This window comes from Ips typographus, linkage group LG6 (genome assembly GCF_016097725.1).
Source record: "Ips typographus isolate SLU linkage group LG6, UJ_Ityp_2.0, whole genome shotgun sequence".
Taxonomy (NCBI): Eukaryota; Metazoa; Arthropoda; class Insecta; order Coleoptera; family Curculionidae; genus Ips; species Ips typographus.
The window spans coordinates 9,313,533-9,333,674 of record NC_138427.1 but is presented as its reverse complement, the minus strand read 5'-3'; the positions used below and the strand labels follow the sequence as shown (position 1 = coordinate 9,333,674).

The window sequence follows — 20,142 nt, the reverse complement described above, 5'->3', positions numbered from 1 at the left end:
TTCAAACTCAGGCTGCGAAAACTAACGGGATAGTCAATTCATTACAGACAGTAAAAATGGGAAATTGATGGTTTTAGTTTCTAATTCCTGGATCGACGTTGTCGATTGCAACATAGTAAACCCTCGACGTAACAAAAGCGGGCACGCACGCACCCACCCTTACAAAACAAGGAATTTAATAAACCCTCCTCAACTCTTTGCCGGTTATCTCATCTCATTAAAGTGCGTTTATTTTGCTTCCTACCGCGTTCCACAATGCAACGCAAACGCGTCGACGGCGTCGCGAGCGCCGTCCCATTGTCCGGACCTTGCGCCCGGTGTTTTGTTACTCGTTTGTTTTCAAAACGACTCGTTCGTTACTGGATGTTTATCCATCTGGAAAATACTGTGACACACTCGCTAGGACCTCGTTAAAACATCCCCCTCAAGTTTTTGTTATTATTATTTTTTTAGTCGTTAAGAAGATTTTGTTGTTGCAGTAAACATCAGGTCAAAGAGCGACCAATCCCACGGGTTCTAATTGTGTGTATAAATATTGACCTCTGACTGATACACACATTCTCATATTGCGTTAAATGGACTCTATACAGGCATTAGTCTACCTACACTCAATAAAAGTTTAAGTGGCTTCAATTAAACGTGTTTTCGAACCAAGTTGTTTACTATGACATCGTTTCAATCTGGTTCAAAGTGGGCGGAGGCCGGTAAATTATTAAATAAGAACGTCTATAGTATATGAGAAATCAACTAGAATGTGATAGTTGGAATTTTACTTTTTTTAAATAACGTCATTTTTAACATCTTTCTTTCTCTCATATAAAACACATGAAATGACAGATTTTCACAAAGAAGACTGGTCATGAATCTTGTCTTTTTTGTCTAATCATCCGGATTATAATAAATAAACATTAGTTCGTTTAATAAACAAATTAAAGGACAAGTGAAAGCAGTTCTACTACTACTCTCTTCATAATAGCTATTTTCCTAACAAGTGCGGAAAAGTATCGCGCCAAGACAAATAGTTAGCTTAATAGCTGACTAAATCTAAATTTTTTCTAGCTAAGTAGTACTCTTCAACACTAGGAGCAGTTCCTCCTTCAATCCCTTCACCGGGTTTTACATATTCCTTCTTGTAGCGTCCTGTTGATTTTGACAGTAAATCCAAACTTTTAGCGATTGACCCGGTTGATACGACTAATTTAGGAAGTTATTCATCTGATAAGTCCAATGACTACATTTTGCAATATATTTTGAGAGCAAATAATACTTAAACCACTTATGTACTTCACGTTTGTAATTGATGTTTACTTTGACGGGCATAACATAAAAGCACGTGACGGAACCAGTTTGTTGTTACACGTAATATACAATGTTACTCAGAAGTTTAGAAGAATGAATTTTCAATAAAATGTTGCTATAAAAACCGTATTTCAAAAATACAGATTTTTCATTTTTTTATTAAAAATTGTTTTTAAATTTTGACATTAGTAACAGATCACGTGGTTTTAAAGGATAATGTAGCTAGGCAGTCAGGTGATCATTGTCGAAAATCATAAATCTCAAAAACACTCTTTATATCGAATACTGCAAGAAAGCGTTTCTAAATCCTGATTTTTGCAACTTTTGAGCATAGTTTGACAGTTTTGACGTTAATGACAGTTGTCACGTGATTGTATAACACTATTTAGCTAGACGGTCACGTGACAATTGGCAAAATAACTGTAATAATTTTCAGAAAAACGTTTATATCAAATACTGGCAAGAAAACGTTTTTAAACTGTGATTTTTGCAACTTTAAAATTTGTCAGTTTTGACGTTAGTGATAGTTGTCACGTGTTTGTAGAACACTATTTACCTAGACGGTCACGTGACAATTGTCAAAATAACTGTAATAATTCTCAGAAACACGTTTATATCAAATACCAGCAAGAAAACGTTTCTAAACCGTGTGTTTTGCAACTTTAGAGCATGGTTTGGCAATTTTGACGTAAATGACAGTTATCACGTGATTGTATAACACTATTTAGCTACACGGTCATGTGATAATTGGAAAAATAACTGTCATAATTTTCAGAAACACGTTTATATTAAATACTGGCAAGAAAACGTTTCTAAACTGTGATTTTTGCAACTTTAAAGCATGGTTTGGCAGTTTTGACGTTAATGACAGTTGTCACGTGATTGTATAACACTATTTAGCTAGACGGTCACGTGACAATTGGCAAAATAACTGTAATAATTCTCAGAAACACGTTTATATCAAATACTGCAAGAAAACGTTTCTAAACCCTGATTTTTAAAACTTTAGAGCATGGTTTGACAGTTTTGACATTAATGACAGTTGTCACGTGATTTTATAACACTATTTAGCTAGATGGTCACGTGACAATTGGCAAAATAACTGTCATAAATCTCAAAAACACGTTTTATATCAAATGCTGCAAGAAAACGTTTCTAAACTCTCATTTTTGCAACTTTAGAAACACGTTTATATCAAATACTGGCAAGAAAAGTTTTTAAATCCTGATTTTTGCAACTTTTGAGCATGGTTTGACAGTTTTGACGTTATTGTCAGTTGTCACGTGATTTCAGAAGACTATTTAGCTAGACTGTGAAGTGACAATTGTTGAAATAACTGTAAAATCTCAGAAAATCCTCTTGTTTCGAAAACTGTGTTAAAATGTAATTCTTGCAAATTCTAGTAAAATTTTGACAATTCTGACATTAGTGACATACATCACGTGGTTTTAGAGAATAATTTAAAGTAAGCAAATTACTGTTTTAAGCGCATTTTTAGAATCCTTATTAAATTTCCTATTCAATATACTGAAAAAGTATATAAAAAGTTTCACAACCAACATAGTATGGTAATAACGTAATTTAAAACGGTATATTATATACAAAAACGGTAAACCTGGCAACATAGTGTTGCATTGAACTTGAATTAAAAAATGAGTATAGAGAAAAGAAACTTTCTGCACTCGTATGTGTGCAAAAAAGTATCAAATTCTGCACGCGAGTAGAAAAAATATTGAGAGCTCTGTTGGCTTTAATTGTAACTTTGTTGCTGATATGTTTACTCGAATTTTTTCGACAGGTAAAACATGCACGTTAACTCCAACTGCAAATTTTTTGCGTGTTTCATCATCGAAACCGATTAAAACGAATTAATTCGTTCCACTTGCGGCCAGAAAATATTTATAAGTATTACGGTTGCCGCGTTTGACCATCACTTAAAGATACCATCAGCGCCGGTTATATCATGTCAATTAATTCCGAAGATACTTCGTGAGGAATTAAGCCGAAATCCTCCACTCGGTCGTGGACTTTCTTGTTCCTCTGCAGGTTTACACATCGAAAGGAATTATTCCACTAGTCAGTTTCTACGAGGACAATTCATGCATTCTACGCCATATGAAGCCAGAAGCCAATTTTCAGACAACTTGATGGGGTGCTTCCAAAGATTTCAATCTCATAATGTGTATAGGAATGTAAGTTATAACCGCGAAAATCCGATTTCTAGACTAATGATGGCCAAGTGAAGACGGTAATAAAAGTACAATGCACAACACTATAGGACATTATGCCCTGCTATAAATCTATCAGTTTGGTTTCTTTGGTTGACATTGGAACCGTTCATTAGGGCATTATCTGTATAAAATTGCAATTGGTTACAAACTTCTGGTACGTCACGCTTTAATTCGACTCGGTCACTTCCTAGTAACAAGTCATTTCAAAGAAGCAAGTGATTTCTCTCTTTTTGAAGCTTTTCATCACAGATACACACACTCTGACTATATAGCAGACATGAATGGAACCTTCAATTGAAAAAAATTACAGTCTAATTGAAGACGCTCACTTTTTATGATTAATATTGGTGCAAGGCTGGTTAATAAGAAAAGCCGGCTTCCATTCATTGTAAAACTTACGAGAATTGACTTTTGACACTTTTGATCAAGTTCATTCATCACAGGCACCAGGCAGATGTCCTGTGCCTCGTAATTCCAGCCGGATGTGAATCACAAACCGCTAAGTATCCAGATTGCTAATTCGTTCAATGAGTGTAGGCACGTGATATTTACATTTGAACAAATTAGATGGTGATTTGATTGTGAACCATCTGGCAAAAACCAGAGAAAGGCACTCCAAACCTATGGAGAGTGATAAGGGTTGGTACAACATGGGTGGCATTTGTAAGGGATAAATTTGGCGATAAATTAAATAACTAACGAGGCCCTACACACTCGACATATAAAATTCCTTTCCACATTAAAGGAACCGCACTCTTGACAACATTACAGATAAGACACACGTGGTACTTGGGCAAGTTATTCCTCAAAACTCATTTAAGTGAGACAGACAATTTCGGGTGAAGGATTAACATTTGGTTAGAGGGTTTAAAACTAGTCAAAATACCCAGTGAATTTCAAAAGGTGCAAATTACCGGCCACCCAAAACTTTTGTTGTAAAAACTAATAATTTTCCTCTTAAGCACTAAAGAAAGGTTCCTGATTACTTGTTTATTCCTTTGATTGGCTAATCCCTTGTAGTTTACGACCGCAAGTTTAGTTTAGTGAATAATACCTGCTTGGCAAAAATACTTTTAAGAAAAGCTTATTTACCTTAGCAAAATGTTTATTGCTTAAAATATGAAAGGTATTAAAATGTAGTATAGTTATAACAAGCGGAGGATTTAAGCTACAAATCGCTTAAAAGGGTGTCCCTTTCTGTTTCTGTCCTCAGGAGCTATAAAAAAGTCAGTAAAGTTTTAATAATAAGGTAATACTACTTGTCCTTTCTCTGAATCCTTTTGACACTGCCCATGGTTATTATTTTACTTAAAGTCACTAATCGATGAAGTTTATTCTTGCAGCACTGTTTGTACTGTGTTGAGATTTATGCAAAAGCTGCTCATGTTGACTTAGCATTAATGTAGTTTTCACCCAGTTTAGTCGTCATAAAAAAGTTTTTTTCTCGAGTGTGTATAATGACTATTATTCACTCAGATGATTCCAAAACTCTTCTCGCCTTTAATTTTCACGAATAACCATCATTATACGCTCGTTGAAGAATATACAATTATCCAATACCCCCAATGTTGTTTTAAAATTTGAAAAAGTCTCAAAGAAGCAGGTATTTTCAAACAGAGATTTTCCATTCAGAAATCCCATAATGAAAGGAGAAAACTATTAGAAACCAATGGACTAAACAAAGATGGTCAAGTGACCAATTTTCACGTCACGTGTCATTTACTTGACTTGCATACTGTGTCACTGGTTTCATATGTACAGGGTGGGCAAATTTTAATGTTTCTATAGGCGATCTCGAAAACGAAATAAAAAAACTGTCAAATCTAGGGTTGGAAGCATTTTTATTGTTAAAAGTGATCAATAAAATCCAAAATGCTTCTACTGTCTTTAATTAGTAAAAAACGCTGTCTGAAGAGCTAAAATTGTCAAAACAAAAGCTGGAAGTCTTTTTACTGTTCCTAAACTGTTAAATAACAGTCAGAAGGCTTTTTCCTGCCTTTAAACAGTAAAAAATGTCGAGTGAAGCCTTCCTGTTGGTTTTGGCTTGTCGAAATAAAGGCTGGAAGCATTTTTACTATTTTTAAAGAGTCAAATCACAGCCAGAATGTTTCTCGCTGTCTAGAAGTCTTTTTAATGTCTTTAAAGTGTCAAACTGAAGCTGAAATATTTCTTGACACTTGGTTTGTCAAAATAATTTGTTGTTGTTTTTTGATTTATTAAACAAAAATTTTCTTTCAAATGAGCCAGAACGACGACATAATAAGTGGAATTTTGAAATGTCATTTAAAAAAAAGTTAGTTAAAGTTACTAAATTATAATATGTGAGTATTTAATTACCTACACCATTGGACTAAGGCTGGACTGAACTGACCTGGACTAAGTGTCATAACTATGATGAAGATATGTTTAGTTTCAATCAAAAATAACAAAATTAAAAAGGTTTTTAAAATAGGCAAAAAATTTTTCACTTTTTCTCAAAATTTTTTTTTTAAGTTTTAATATAATTATATAATAAAAATATGACTAATCGGGCCAAGAGAAACAAATCTAAAATATTTGTGTGATTCCTGTACATGAAAACAGTGACAACAAGGGAAATCGAAAAAAATTAGAAAGACACTTTTAAGAACAAAAATTGTCAAGACAACATATTTTAAATATGTTTCACTTGGTCTCTTTAGTTCTAATTATGTTGGATAGTTTTCCAAATACAGTTCCTCGCATTTTTATAGTTGGAATGTTAATACAGAGTAAAGAACAGTGGTCTGACATACCATTTTGTATGCACCGGAACATTAAATGTTTATGCTCTCGTGATACATAAATAACTTTTTTTTGTATAAAAAAACCCAATTTTTTCCGTTGCTGTGCTAAATTTCCGCGAACAAATTTCCAATCAAAGGAAACTACTCGAAACAGAGCCGATAAGATTTATTCCGTTTGTTCTGACAAATGGCTGATTGATGGACGGTTTTCGTTGCAGCACAAGGCGAACATACACAGCAGCAGACCTCACAAGGCTTAAAAATACACGGGAAATTTATCCTCGACGCAAAGGAGTTAGTTCAAAGAGGCCGCCGCTTTATGTGTGATTAAACATTAAACACAAACAAACACTATAAATGTTCCAAGTAGATTCGTTTACATCGTGGCTGTTTGTCAGACAACCTGGGCCCCGCTCTCAAAAGACACCGCGGTGTTATATGATAAAAGTTTCTCGCATTAAAATAAATACCCACCATTGACTACCAAGCCAAATAAACCGGCGTCCAGGAGAGATTTTCTATTAATTTTCGATTTTTTTTTATTACTCACAGTGAGAGGAACCTGGAAACTGACAGATTAAAAAGTTATTTCCATCGAATCAACGAAATTATGCGTGCAGCGACGTTTCAAAAGGAAAAAAGGGCATTATGGTCGAGTAGGGCAGAAAGGTGGTATGATGAAGGTTCGATGCCGGCACACACACACACACACACAAAAATAACGTTTATCTGCGTATCGAATCCGAAATGTCACTGGAAATGGGAATAAATGACTTTATTTGTTAGCAAACACTTTGAGAATGCCGCCAAAACATTTCAATTAGGTCATCAAAAATCTTCAGGCTTCTCACTTTTGACTGGTCGCACAAAACCCCCGGCTGAGATTTGTTATTTTTTTCTTTTACCGACACTCTGCGAAACTAATCAGACTCGAAGATTAGATTTAGTGGAAAGAAAGATATAATGTTAATAAAGTCCAATAAGTTAAAATTCCAGTGGTAAAAGTAGTTGTAGTACATGAATATATTTTAATAATCAACCATACCCTGTAAACTATTACGTCATTTGATTCACTGACTGACTGGCCTAAAATTTGACGATATAATCCGTTTACCAAAAGTGACGTTTCTGAGATATTTGACTTCTTACAATAACCTGTTGTAAGATGCAGGAGCTTCAGCCAAAATATGACACCCTGTATATTAGTACGTCATTCAATTCAGGTCCAATTACGACCTACAAAAGTGTCATCTACCAAAAACTCTTTTTTTTTTAGAATTCATACTCCATTTACAATTGGAAGAGTCTCTAATTACGTCACGGGGGATCGTGCCAGGCTCATTTAAATTTCTTATTTAAACCTTTTATACAAATACTTACCACGATTTAATATTGAAAAGCAAAAATAACAAATGCCTTTGTGGTTATTAAATTATTTGTTTAAAATAATATATAAGTCACTGCAGGATTTTACTATAAGTACTGAAAGTAGTACCAAAATCATAAATGAACGAAAATGTCCAGCAGAATATACCCAAAATGTGTTGTCAAGCCTTTTGACTTGTTGTTGACTGTGAAAATCCATCGAAAAGAGTCACATCCTAAACCACAGTTACCTCCAGAAGATTTGTTAAGTTTAACAGTCCGTTTGTTGCTAAGGCACCACTAGAAAATTTTCCTATAAATGCACTGAAATTAATCGATTATTGAAATCGGATCAAATCGAATCGAAAATCCAAGTTTTCGATTGCTAATCAATTTTATTAAACTTATTTTGTTAAACTTATCAGTTTAATAACAATTTGGTGAATATGGCTGTTATAAGCTTTATATACAGGGTGGTGTTGTGTGTTTTGAACTTACAGTATTTTTAGCTGGTAATCATTTGTTGTTGAATTAGCTTGGTTTGAATAATATTCAAAACTTTTTTTTTTAAATAGTAACGACTGAAAGGACAAAACCGAATAGACACGAAGATAAATCGGTCCTAAACCACGAACAAAAGTGGAGAACCTATAGAAACCAACCGACAAACAGGCCGAAAACATAAATAAGCATTTTATAGTGCACCGTTGTCACTTAAAAAAAAAGTTTAATGTTGTTATTGTAAATAGGGCTCGATTATAACACAGATGGTAATGAGGGACCGCGACTTTCTCATAATAATAAAATAATAATGAAGACATCACCGGGAATTAAAAAATGAGCTTCGTGACAGCTTCACCTATTAATCTAAGTTGGAAATTAATGGGTTTCAACGAAACCAAATTTTTTCCCACTTTGAAAGTATGAACTTTTGCCTGGACTGTCAGTAGCCCGACTATTTGGACAGCAGTATCGAGTAAAAGAAGACAAATCGCCTCCAAGAACAAAACGGAATCGACGGGCACGACCCTTCGCTACCAAGAAACCTGTCAATGGGGGTTTTAGAAAGTTTGGGGGCCCCCGCAGCTCCATCGCTCATTAACCGCGTAGGGGGGCGCAAATTGTCAATTCGATGTCCCCTTTTTCAAATCAGTTACCCAGAAGTCCGTGAAAATTGGGATTTTCTAGAGATGATGGTCGCGTTCCCTACACAATATAACCCAAGAGAAGATGGTACTGCTTTGAAGCTGCAAATGTCACTGTTTAATCAATCAAAAACAAAAGTCTTAAACTGGAGGGTTTTCACTTTGTATAAGTTGAAAGTTGCATCTTTTTTGAAAGCGTGCTTGGAAAGCTCTATTTTTGTCACGGACTATTGTTTTAAAAAAACAAGTGGGATTGTTCCGGGCAGCAGGAAGACGACGTTTTTGTCTTTTCTCGCGTCTCGACTCGTTTTCGAGTGCTCTCGAATCCTGGAAGACCGGAAATATTGAGCCGCGCACCCTTATTTGACACGACCGAATCGAAAATTAGAAGCCCGATAATAAAACGCGACATTGTTATAACGCAACAAATTTTCTCCGTAATACCAGGTGTTCAATTTCTGTATAAAAAACTGTCATCAAATGCCATATCTGTCAATTTGGACACCAAGAAGCTGTAAATACAACTTATAATTTACCAAAAATTTAACTTAACCTAACCTATCCTGCCAATCTGTCATCAAATTTTGTTTTTTTTTAATTTTGTGAAGCTGTAAATAAAACTTAAATTTTAAACTGTTTTATCGCACTTTTAAGCTAATTTTGACAGTAGTGACAGCTGTCAAATGACTAAAGACAATGTCCTAAACTGTCAGCAAACGTTCCAACTGACAAACATACATCCACGGAGCTGTAAATACAACTTTTACGGCCCTTTACCAGAATGGTTTTCTATTTTGCTATTTTATAGTTTGATGGCAGAATCAAATCAATTTTGAGAGTTGTGACAGCTGTCACATGACTAAAAACAATGTCGTATACTGTGACCAAAGATTGCATCCATCCAACTTAGATCTGGATGGACCTGTAAATATCACTTAATTTGTAACTATGAATATGAATGATAATTTATAGGATCATGGCACTTTTAAGCTAATTTTGACAGTTCTGACAGCTGCGACGTGATACAGCCAACATCCTAAACTGTCATCAAATTTCACATCTGTCCAATTTGGTTCTATGAAGCTTGTACAATTTACCAAACAAATACACTATTTGGGTACTTTATAGTTTCATTGCAGTGTCAAGTCAATTTTGACAGTTGTGACTGCTGTCACGTGACTGTCATCAAATGCCACATCTGTCAAATTGGACGCCATGGAGCTATACAAAACTTGTTTAAAAAAATTACACACTAGACAACTTTTTCCAATTCGTGCGTAAAATGTCTCTAACGGCACTAGTTGAGTAATATACTATAATGACAACTAATCATCATTGTTTGATTTCAGTATAATGCATTGCATCTTTACGGTAAAAAAAAACCATGCCCTAACCGGTATCATCATAACCCGTGCACAAAATATTTATCCACCATTTCTAACACGCATTTTAAAGGTGTATGAATAATTTAAGCGTTACACAAAGATACATATCAAATCCTTTGTTGCCAGACTGCCCACCGTAATGGCGGGTTACGGTCCCGAATTAAAGGATCCATTCTTTATATGCGTTCCCTTATTGCACCCCTGCGTTTTTTTCGGGGGGAGGTTACCGAACCAGGTCTGGTCCCATTCAAGGGGTTTGGTTTTGATACCAGTTAGGGACTGATTTATCTGCTTTTTAATATTCTAATTTTTGGTTGCTTAAAACAGTTGCCATAATTTGCACCCTTGTTAACCGTGGTAAATCCGCTGACGTAATGTTTATTTTTTTTTCTAAAAGAGGGTAGAGGTTTTGTTGTTTATTTTTAAATTTTATTTTTGGGTGGCTGTCGTCGATTGGATCATTTTTTTTTAATATTTATGAAATGTGTCAACGTCGCTTCAATAAATTACCCGAAACCACTCCCTTTTACTTTTATAGGGTTGCGTGAATCCATGTTGTTTTAGTTTTTCATGTTTTTTTATTTTCGTGAATCGAAACTAATTTACAGATATTAATTGAAAGAAAACAAGGCAAATATTATGGTGTCCGACATAATGGATATTTGGAGACACTTAAAGGGCGACAATTAATCACCGGGACAGCCAACAGCTTTCGGGGGCGTAAGTGGAACAAAAGACGTTCTAAGTCAAAGGGGCCGATCGGTGCCCGGGAGCTGGTGCCCCATAATCTGGCCGCTTTGATGTCTTTGTGCGCCCCAAACCGTGATACACGCACAATACGCTTATTGACTTTGTGACTTTCGAGCCGACCGGAATTCGGCAGCCGAAATATGTGTCCCTTTTTCTTGCGTAAACACTTCTGGGAACGTACGTGTTTTGTGCAAAAAAAAGTGAAATTCCAGATGGTTAGTCCACAGTACACTTGATTGTATAGTAGTCACTTATAACGAGTGCTCGATTCCAGCATCCAGTCAAGTGACGTGAGAAACCGAAAGCTAACCTAGACACAGCTTCACGCTGAGTTTGACAACCCTCCGATGTTCTCGTAGATACGAACCCGGTGTTGTGATTTTGTCAACGGGGGTTCCCCCTGTATATAAAATAACAGCGACAATTGACGTCCCCTGGGGGGTTCGCGCACGATACTTGACTCCGAAATAAAGCAAAAATGAAGTGGTTCCCACCCTAGACACGATAGAAAAGAAATTCAATCAAAAAAATTTCTAGTTTTTATACCCAACAAGAAAATGATTTTTTAAGAGTTTCTCTGCTTTTTTGCAGAAAATATAAAAAAGAATGTAAAGTTTATGCCAAATGGGGTCATCAACTATAGTCCAATTTTCCATTCAAAACAATAATATTGTAAAGTTTCCTGTTTAAAAATTTGTTTTAACTGATAATTTTAAACTTTAGGCCACTAGTTTTTTTTTTAATAAAAAACTGATTAAATACTAAATTGAGCTTGGCACACCCCTGTGCGTGACGTATGTATGGGACAATTCAATATGCTAACGTAGGTGGAATTCTACATTCATAAGCACATTGTATATAAAATCACAAATGCAAAATCAACAACAATCCACAATTCATAAGCAAAACAATAACACAATACAATGACGGACGGCGGATGTCAAAATATGACATTACATTACTGTAAAGCCAACTTTCTATGTTATGCATTAAGTTATGCATTGTGCGCTGTATAAACCCAGCTTGTGTGAGAGAGAAAGAGAGAACTGTGTCAACTGTCGGTAGTGTCAGTTTTCAGTGCTTTCATTGTCGACTGGCGACTGCTAATATCCGACGTACGTTCATATACTCTATTTCGCTCGAGGATTGCTAAGCTGAAAAGAAACAGAAAACACTGTTTTACGTCAAAAACTAGTCCCCTTATGACGCCAAACGGGATACAACGTATACAGGTGTGGTAAATCCAAAACCGACCATAGGAAAACCGCGTAACGGACAGAGAAACGTACATTATTGCATGCGCGGGACTAAGACAGAAAACGAAAAAAATATCAAGTAGGCCATATTTTCAGCGCGCTGTTGCCAAACGCCAAGTATCACTCAAATACCGTCGACAAAATAACTTGGCGTTTGGCAACAGCGCGCTGAAAATATGGCCTACTTGATATTTTTTTCGTTTTCTGTCTTAGTCCCGCGCATGCAATAATGTACGTTTCTCTGTCCGTTACCCGGTTTTCCTATGGTCGGTTTTGGATTTACCACACCTGTATAGGGTGAAACAACCAAATGAAATTTTTATTGTCATTTTTCTTAGGTTTAAATGCTTCTAAAGCCGAAAATAAAAAATACGTGTTAAATATTTTTTGAAGCGCTATCGATTAACAAAATAAAAAAAAAATGGTTAATGACCCCAAAGTAATCTGAGCGAGATGAAAAAAATGTAACAAAAAAAAAATACCAGCTCAATCATTTCAATAAATAGATGCTCTCTACTTTTAAAAGTTTGAAATAAAGTGAATTTGGATCAGTTGAACTGCGACTGGTAATTGAACTCAGGTTCAAATGTTGAACTACTGTTGTACAGGGTGCTGCATTTTCGATGGTTTTACGGGGTACAGAGAAAACGGTAATAGATAGAAAAAAAGTAGCATACGTGTTTCGATCTCATTTTCTGAGCTGAGATGACTGGCGAAGAGTGGGCTGCGCAAACTTCTTTTGTTTCAAAGATACGGGGGTTTTTTGAAAATTGGTCATTTTGTAACCTCCTCTGTATTTCATTTGCTATTAAAGTTATCAAAAAAGGAAAAACGGTTTCCGGTAGAAGTTTTGACGTAGAATCCAATGGCGTAGTCAGTTTTTTTCTATTACGTTTAGTTTCTGACATATGACACTAAGTTATATTTTTTTTAATGGAACACCCTATATATTTTTAGGTCATTTAATTCTGTTGATTTTTACTATTTCAACAGTGTATTAAAACATATAAGTTTGTAAACGTTAATCTTCGTAATTAGAAAAAAAGCGTTTTCTTAATAAAAAAGTGCTAAATAATATGTATAAAAATACCCACAGTCGAAACCAAATTTGGCTATATTCATATTAACATGTTACATGTCGTTTATAAACAGTTTTTTTAACTTCTACCTTAAAAATAGAAGAAAATAGAAATGGCCACTTTTCTTATTAAAGTGACGATAGAACTGTTTGTAACTTAGATTTTTAATAAGATTTATTAAAAATATTTAATTTTCTGATGTGTTAGCTTATATGATTTCCGATTTTGTTTGGTATTTTAGATATTGGCCTTTTTTTAGCTTAGCAAAGGTCCTTTTTTTAAAATAACAAGATTAACCTCTACAAACTTATATGTTGTAATACACCGTTGAAAAGGTAAAAATAAACAGAATTAAATGAACTAAAAATATATAGGGTGTTCCATTTAAAAAAATATAACTTAGTGTCATATGTCAGAAACTAAACGTAATAGAAAAAAACTGACTACGCCATTGGATTCTACGTCAAAACTTCTACCGGAAACCGTTTTTCCTTTTTTGATAACTTTAATAGCAAATGAAATATAGAGGATGTTCTAAAATGACCAATTTTCAAAAACCCCCCGTATCTTTGAAACAAAAGAAGTTTGCGCAGCCCACTCTTCGCCAGTCATCTCAGCTCGGAAAAAGAGATCGGGACACGAATGCTACTTTTTTTCTATCTATTACCGTTTTCTCTGTACCCCGTAAAACCATCGAAAATGCAGCACCCTGTACAACTGGGCCAAAGTCACTCAAAAAAAAACAAAAATGACAGTTAACAGAGACACGAAATCTTGTAATGTCATTATCTACTAAGCTCACTCCAAAAAAAAAAAATGGTCATCTATAAATAAATTTCGAACCATCATTCTTGATAAGTTAATGGTCATTTTCTAAGAGCAGGTTGACCAAAAATGGGAACCGGGCATTAACAGCGTGTCAACATGGAAAATTTACGGGGCAGATGTTTTGATTGAGTCCACGTAAAACTAATGAAGACATGGCGAGGCAAAAGGGCGGCACATTATTGGGTAATTTACAGTCGAAACAGCGTCACATATATTATTTACGCATGCAAACTACTAATTAGTTTTAGGTCCGCCATCTCGTGGCGTTCCGAAAAGAAAATATAAACATTTTTAATAAACTAATACGAGGGGAATTTTGAATATCTTAACGCTACGTGTATATTAAACAACCAACGTGTAAACGGACGTTAATGCCCCCTGGTCGGGCTATTAAACGTTCCAATTTACTACCGACAAGTTAATATAGTTCTGTGTTTATAGCTATTAAGGAGATTAGGCTTCGAGTTTTGTTCGGCGACAACCTTCCTTGTAAGGCTCTCAATGGCCCCGCTTTCAACAACCTATCTTTTGCGACCAGAAATACCTAAATTTTAGCTTTTCATCCTTTATTATTATTATTATGATACCATCAGCGCGGTTTACAGTTTAAATGGGAATATGCAGTCACACGTTTAATTAATGTTGGTGGCACATTTGTTAAAAATAGCTGCTTTAAGTCAACAGAAATGTCACTCTTATAGATGTCCTCCAGCAGCCATTTTGATAAGCCGACGTTCACTCTCCTGGATATAACAATCAAACTTGTGGTTCATTAGATTAAATTCCACACTAAACGACTCGATATTATTTGCAAAAAGTTACTGTTCTGTACAATCAGGTGACCAAGTCAACAGAAACGTCACTTGCAAATGTCCTACAGCAGCCATTTTGATAAGCCGACGTTCACTCTCCTGGAGGACAAACAAACTTGATTTATTAGATAAAATTCCATCGAGAAACATTTATTGGAGAGTTTAAATAAGGTAATTTGAAAAATACGATATTTGTCAAGGTTTTATTTAGCTTGAGAAGATTCCAATGCACAGTAAAGGACATATTTTGCTTTTGAGGATTATACAGAGTGTCCATGATAAGAAGGGTCACTATGGAGATTTTAGATATTCGTTTATGAGAACCAGGCTTAAATCTCAAAGTGGGAATAATTTGTGATTGGTCAAAAAACAACTTTTTTTGGCCAATTGCAAACTACAAACAGTCTGGTGATTTATTCAAATCATTTACTTAATTTTTTCGACAATCTCTTAACAGGAAATAAACATTTTTAACAGTAATTTACAGCATCGACCACACTGAAATACTCGGAGAAAAAGTCAAAAATTGTTGAAAGACATCCATGGATAATGCCCGTAAATTACCCACTGCAGTTATATAACGTTCCGGTATAACGCGCCCTTAGCTGTGGCTACTGGTATCCAAGGGTGTGGCCATAAAAGAGGCCAGATCGTTAGTACGTGGATGGTAATGGGCAGAGCACTTTTCTTTTTCTTACCACGTAAACAGCTGTAAAATTTGACATTATCGTTTTGTTGCCTTTACGAGGTCGTGTCAGTACCACGCTGAGCTATATACTTTTAAGCCAATTTTTTTTGTACTTGTGCGTTTTGTCGTTTGATTTTTCCCGTTACATAAAAATGATTAAAGCGCTTTGAAATCCAACACCGGAGTCGTCAAGTCAAGTGACGCTTTCGTCTATCAAGCGTGAAAAAACCACAACATTTGGCGCGTTTGGTAAATTTCACTTTTGATCGGGACCCCACGCACCCAAAAGAAGATTAAAAACTCCCCCGAATAAAAGATGGCTCTGTTCTAGTTTCGAACAGAGATATATAAGGTTACGAATGCGTGTGTGCGGATACGCGCCTAGTTTACACAGTTTGTCACTATTTCGGTAAAGATGAAAGGCTCGGATGCAGCCTTTACGTTGAACACATGGCCGCCATGTCAAAACAGTCAGCAAGTCGTTTTTAAGACAGTGGATACTTGTAAACAGTCAAACAGGGAGGTCGTATGAAAATTTATATTCAGCTTATAGAACAATCAAATGCAGTATGGTGTAGATGATGTTAATAAGGGTAGAAACCCCTACCTTTTAGAAATCCTAAACAAAACCTAAAAAAAATGCCAAAAAGATGCGTTTTTTTGAGGAATTGCACTGTAGTGTTATTCACAGCTTCATGGAGCCAAATTTGAAACGTTGAGAAATACTTTAGTATTTTGCTTGCGTGACGTGACAGCTGTCATAACTGTCAAACCTCACTCACCAGTGTCCTGAAAGTGTAAAATGCCTAACAGATATGTTTCTTTGAGAAATTATACTCTAAGTTGTGTTCACAGCTCTATTGAGCAAAATTTAACTATTGGGACGTTAAGAAATGCTGTGCTTGCGTCACGTGACAGCTGTCATAACTGTCAAAACTTACTCACCAGTGTCTTGAAAATGTAAAATGCCAAATAGATGTGTTTCATTGAAAAATCGCACTGTAAGTTATGTTTACAGCTCCATGGAGCCAAATTTATCAGTTCTGACGTTAAGAAACACTTTGATACTTACGTCAATCAACGTCACAAGTGTCAAAATTTTTGACAGCTATCAGATGACGTAAAGTCATTTTGATCGGTTTTTGCATTTAAACTATTGTCTGTGTTCTTAGTGGTGGTTTATTTCAAGCAAATTGGAACCATAATGATATTGGTTGGATTTGTTGTAATTAAAGCTTTTCCAGACCTGGAGGAAATGAATTATTTAAAACTCCTGTAGGTATGCCAGAAATAAAAAAATAAAATTCACTTTTTTCGTTTTTAATTGTTGGCTACAGACAAAACAGCAAATTGGATCAAACAAGTTTATCAATTTCAATTCAATATTCTGAAAGTAATTTTGATTTTATGATTTTTGAACCAGATTTTTTAACTTTTAAGAAACAATATCACTGTAACGTTATTCTTTTTTAAATAGTGATATTCTAACTACTTATCATTGTATCTGTCTGGAAATAAAGAAATTCCCATTCCCAAAGTGATACAACTAACCCATCAGGAGGACACAATTAGACACAAGCAATATATGTTACAAATAAAAACGAAACAAACACAACAAATATTTTCTCCCCACACACACACATAATCCGACTGTGTGCTCAATCAAACACCCGAAAGCGGTTTGCAGCACACAATAATGGAGATGTTAGTGTTAACAAATGCCTACAAATCACCCTTGTACCGCGACCCTTTGCGCAACAAGAACCATGAAGACTTTATGGGGGCCCTCCGAGATTAACACGTATGTTTAATAAATAGCCGGATTTGGCAGCTGTTCGACTATAGAGTGGAGAAGGGTAGTTAACCCTCGCAGTCGTCCAGGTTGGTTTTCGGCTACAATAACGGACCGATGCTTCACGAGCATCGACTGAACGATTGTAGTCTCTATTGTTGTGACACAATACCGCAAAACATTTGTAATAATATCGATGTGCTTTTAAAGGTTTCCGCAAAAATATAGCGCGATCCTGATCGATATTGGTAGGCTGGTCGATGTTTATGAGTCCAGATGGGCGACACTTGATTAATTATTTGACAGAAATTGGTGTTTGTGCAGCTTTTACCGTTCCATTGTAAGGATTCGTCCATGTTTACGGTCAATATTTGTTTATTCAGTAAAGCTTTGCCAAATCAAAGGATTTAGCATTCAAATTGTCAACTTTTATGTTCTTAACATAGTTGGAAATTATTTTCAGTATTATAATCATTCATCAATGAAGATTATACGTTTTGGAATACCATCATAATCAAACACATTACTAATCCATGTTCTAAACAAAGAGAGAGAAATATTCGTAAGTGACATGTGGTAGCATAATGAAATGGATGTGACGTCATTTGACAGTTGAGTTTCATTTCCTGATAAAGTGGTCACGTGACCAACTGTTAAATGACGTCACTCCGTTTAGACACGGGAAGGATATGAAGAAGATAATTTTGAAATTTCCATACCTGTATAAAATATTAGTGTGATGAGGCACTCTACAGGGAGAGTAATTAATAGGTCTGTTCGCAGAGGCAATCCCTGATTGAGAAACAAAAAATATCAAGTTTCATTGGTTGAATTCTCACGTGACTATGACGTTTTCTGACTTCTGGCCAATGGATGTATCCATCTTTCAAATGTCATATCCAGTTTTATTACAAATAACTCGAAAACGGTAGTGAACATTGGTACACATAATGAATTCGTAGGACACAAAGAGCGTTTCTCTTAAGTCCTTTGACGTGATATCCATCAGCTACTGGTTTTCTTCGTAGGTACTACCATCAGTATTATTCTGTACAATATCTTTAGAATTAAAGCCCTTAAAACTGCTCCCCAGAGCCCAACAAAGTCATTATAGCTTGTATATTTGGTGTGGTACCACTCATAAACACGTTTGCCATTTTTTTTTTTCAGCCAGTCATTTGGCAAATGATCCCGAATCCCCTGATGCACCCGTTGACATAGCTGTCAACCATCGAACCCTACTGTAAATGGTCATAATAATATATCTTTTTACTACGAAAATAGAGACGTTTCCATTGAATTTTCGAGAATTGAAACATCGAAAAGCGGTATTTTTTGAACCTCACAGAGCCGCCGACTATAGAGGAGATATACGGTTTCTAATGGTGTTTTGTGAGAGCTCCGCCCTTCTGCTACGAAACGGGCCCTTTTAAGGGTACACGCCGACACGTGATTAATAGATTTTCGGTATCTGAATGTTTTAAAACATTGGCGGTGGTCAAAATCGGCCAAAACGATCGGTTTCCGAATAACATCTGACTTTTGTATGTGTCACCAGAACGATATAATAGAAACACGGCACCTTTGGGGTCATTTCACATTTGAAAGCAAAAAAAATCAACGTCATAAAACGCCAGGTAATCACGTGACATTGTTGCGTGTAAAACTATCAGGTTCACGTGACAAACTTGATTATAGTTTTCAAGCATTTCTGTCTGATGCTGTCAGCAAAAATGTTGTTTGAACTTCACGTCTAGTCACATAACTTAATTATTATTGAATGACACACAGTTATTGTCTGTCAAAAGCTGAAATAGCAAACTTGAGTGGCTCCCACATTGCTCCTATTGAGAACACCAAAAACACTAAAAACTTTGTTGCGCACAAATGTATGCTTAAAAAAACTATGACGTCACATGCAATCTTTCACTATTTGGCAACGTCGATACTTATTTAATACCGCGTCAAGAAAGAAGATCACGTCACCCTAACCCTATTTTACTGTTTATGGTTTTGGTTTTGAATTTGTTTATTTTTTATTATAAAATTATTATCGGTTTAGGTTTAGAGATTCTTGCTTTAAGATAAAACTAAACTTTTAATAAAGTTTGATTATAGAAGCATTTTTCATTGAACGCCGACGCCATATTGAGTAATTGACGTTTGTCAAACGTCACCCTTGTCAATGGGCGCGGATTTTAGTTGGGAGTGGTTTATGCTCCGGTTTCGAGGCTGTATATAATATAACTTAAGTTATGATTTTTGCCAGTAGATAAAGTCGGATTATAACATTTTTTTCAAAACAAATACAAAACATTTGTTAGTAAAATTAACTACGCGTTTATCGAGTACTTGGATGGTGTTCTCCTAAAAAAGTAAGTAACGACAGTTCCATCAAATTGAGAAATGCTAATAAAGAGAAACTGCAACTATAAAATCGAGATTAATAAAACGAGCATAAAATTAAACCTGCCGAGCAAATAAAAAGACCGTATCGATTTAAACACCTTATTTAAAACGACATCGTAAAACTGTACCCGGCGGGGCACCGCCAAGGGGCTGGATGAGAAACAGGGACTAAGAACATGGAAAAACAAAAGACTAGAAGAAGTGAAGAGAAAAAAAAAAGACGAATATCAGCCGGCGGCAGCAAATCTTTTCGTGTCGAAAGCGTAATCCGCCTTTTTCCAGCCGACAATAATTATAAAATACTCCAAGAACATGTTCGAACACATTTTAATACAGTC

At 35.6% G+C, this 20,142-nt stretch overlaps 1 long non-coding RNA gene across 1 annotated transcript in view; it reads left to right on the top strand.

Moving 5' to 3' along the window:
* The window catches only part of LOC145730313 (uncharacterized), a 61,551-nt gene extending 48,945 nt beyond the window's left edge, over nucleotides 1-12,606 (top strand). The window contains exon 3 of the long non-coding RNA XR_014178585.1: nucleotides 12,006-12,606. This is a non-coding gene — a long non-coding RNA (uncharacterized LOC145730313). The remainder of the gene's footprint in view (nucleotides 1-12,005) is intronic.
* Nucleotides 12,607-20,142: the final 7,536 nt, after the last annotated feature.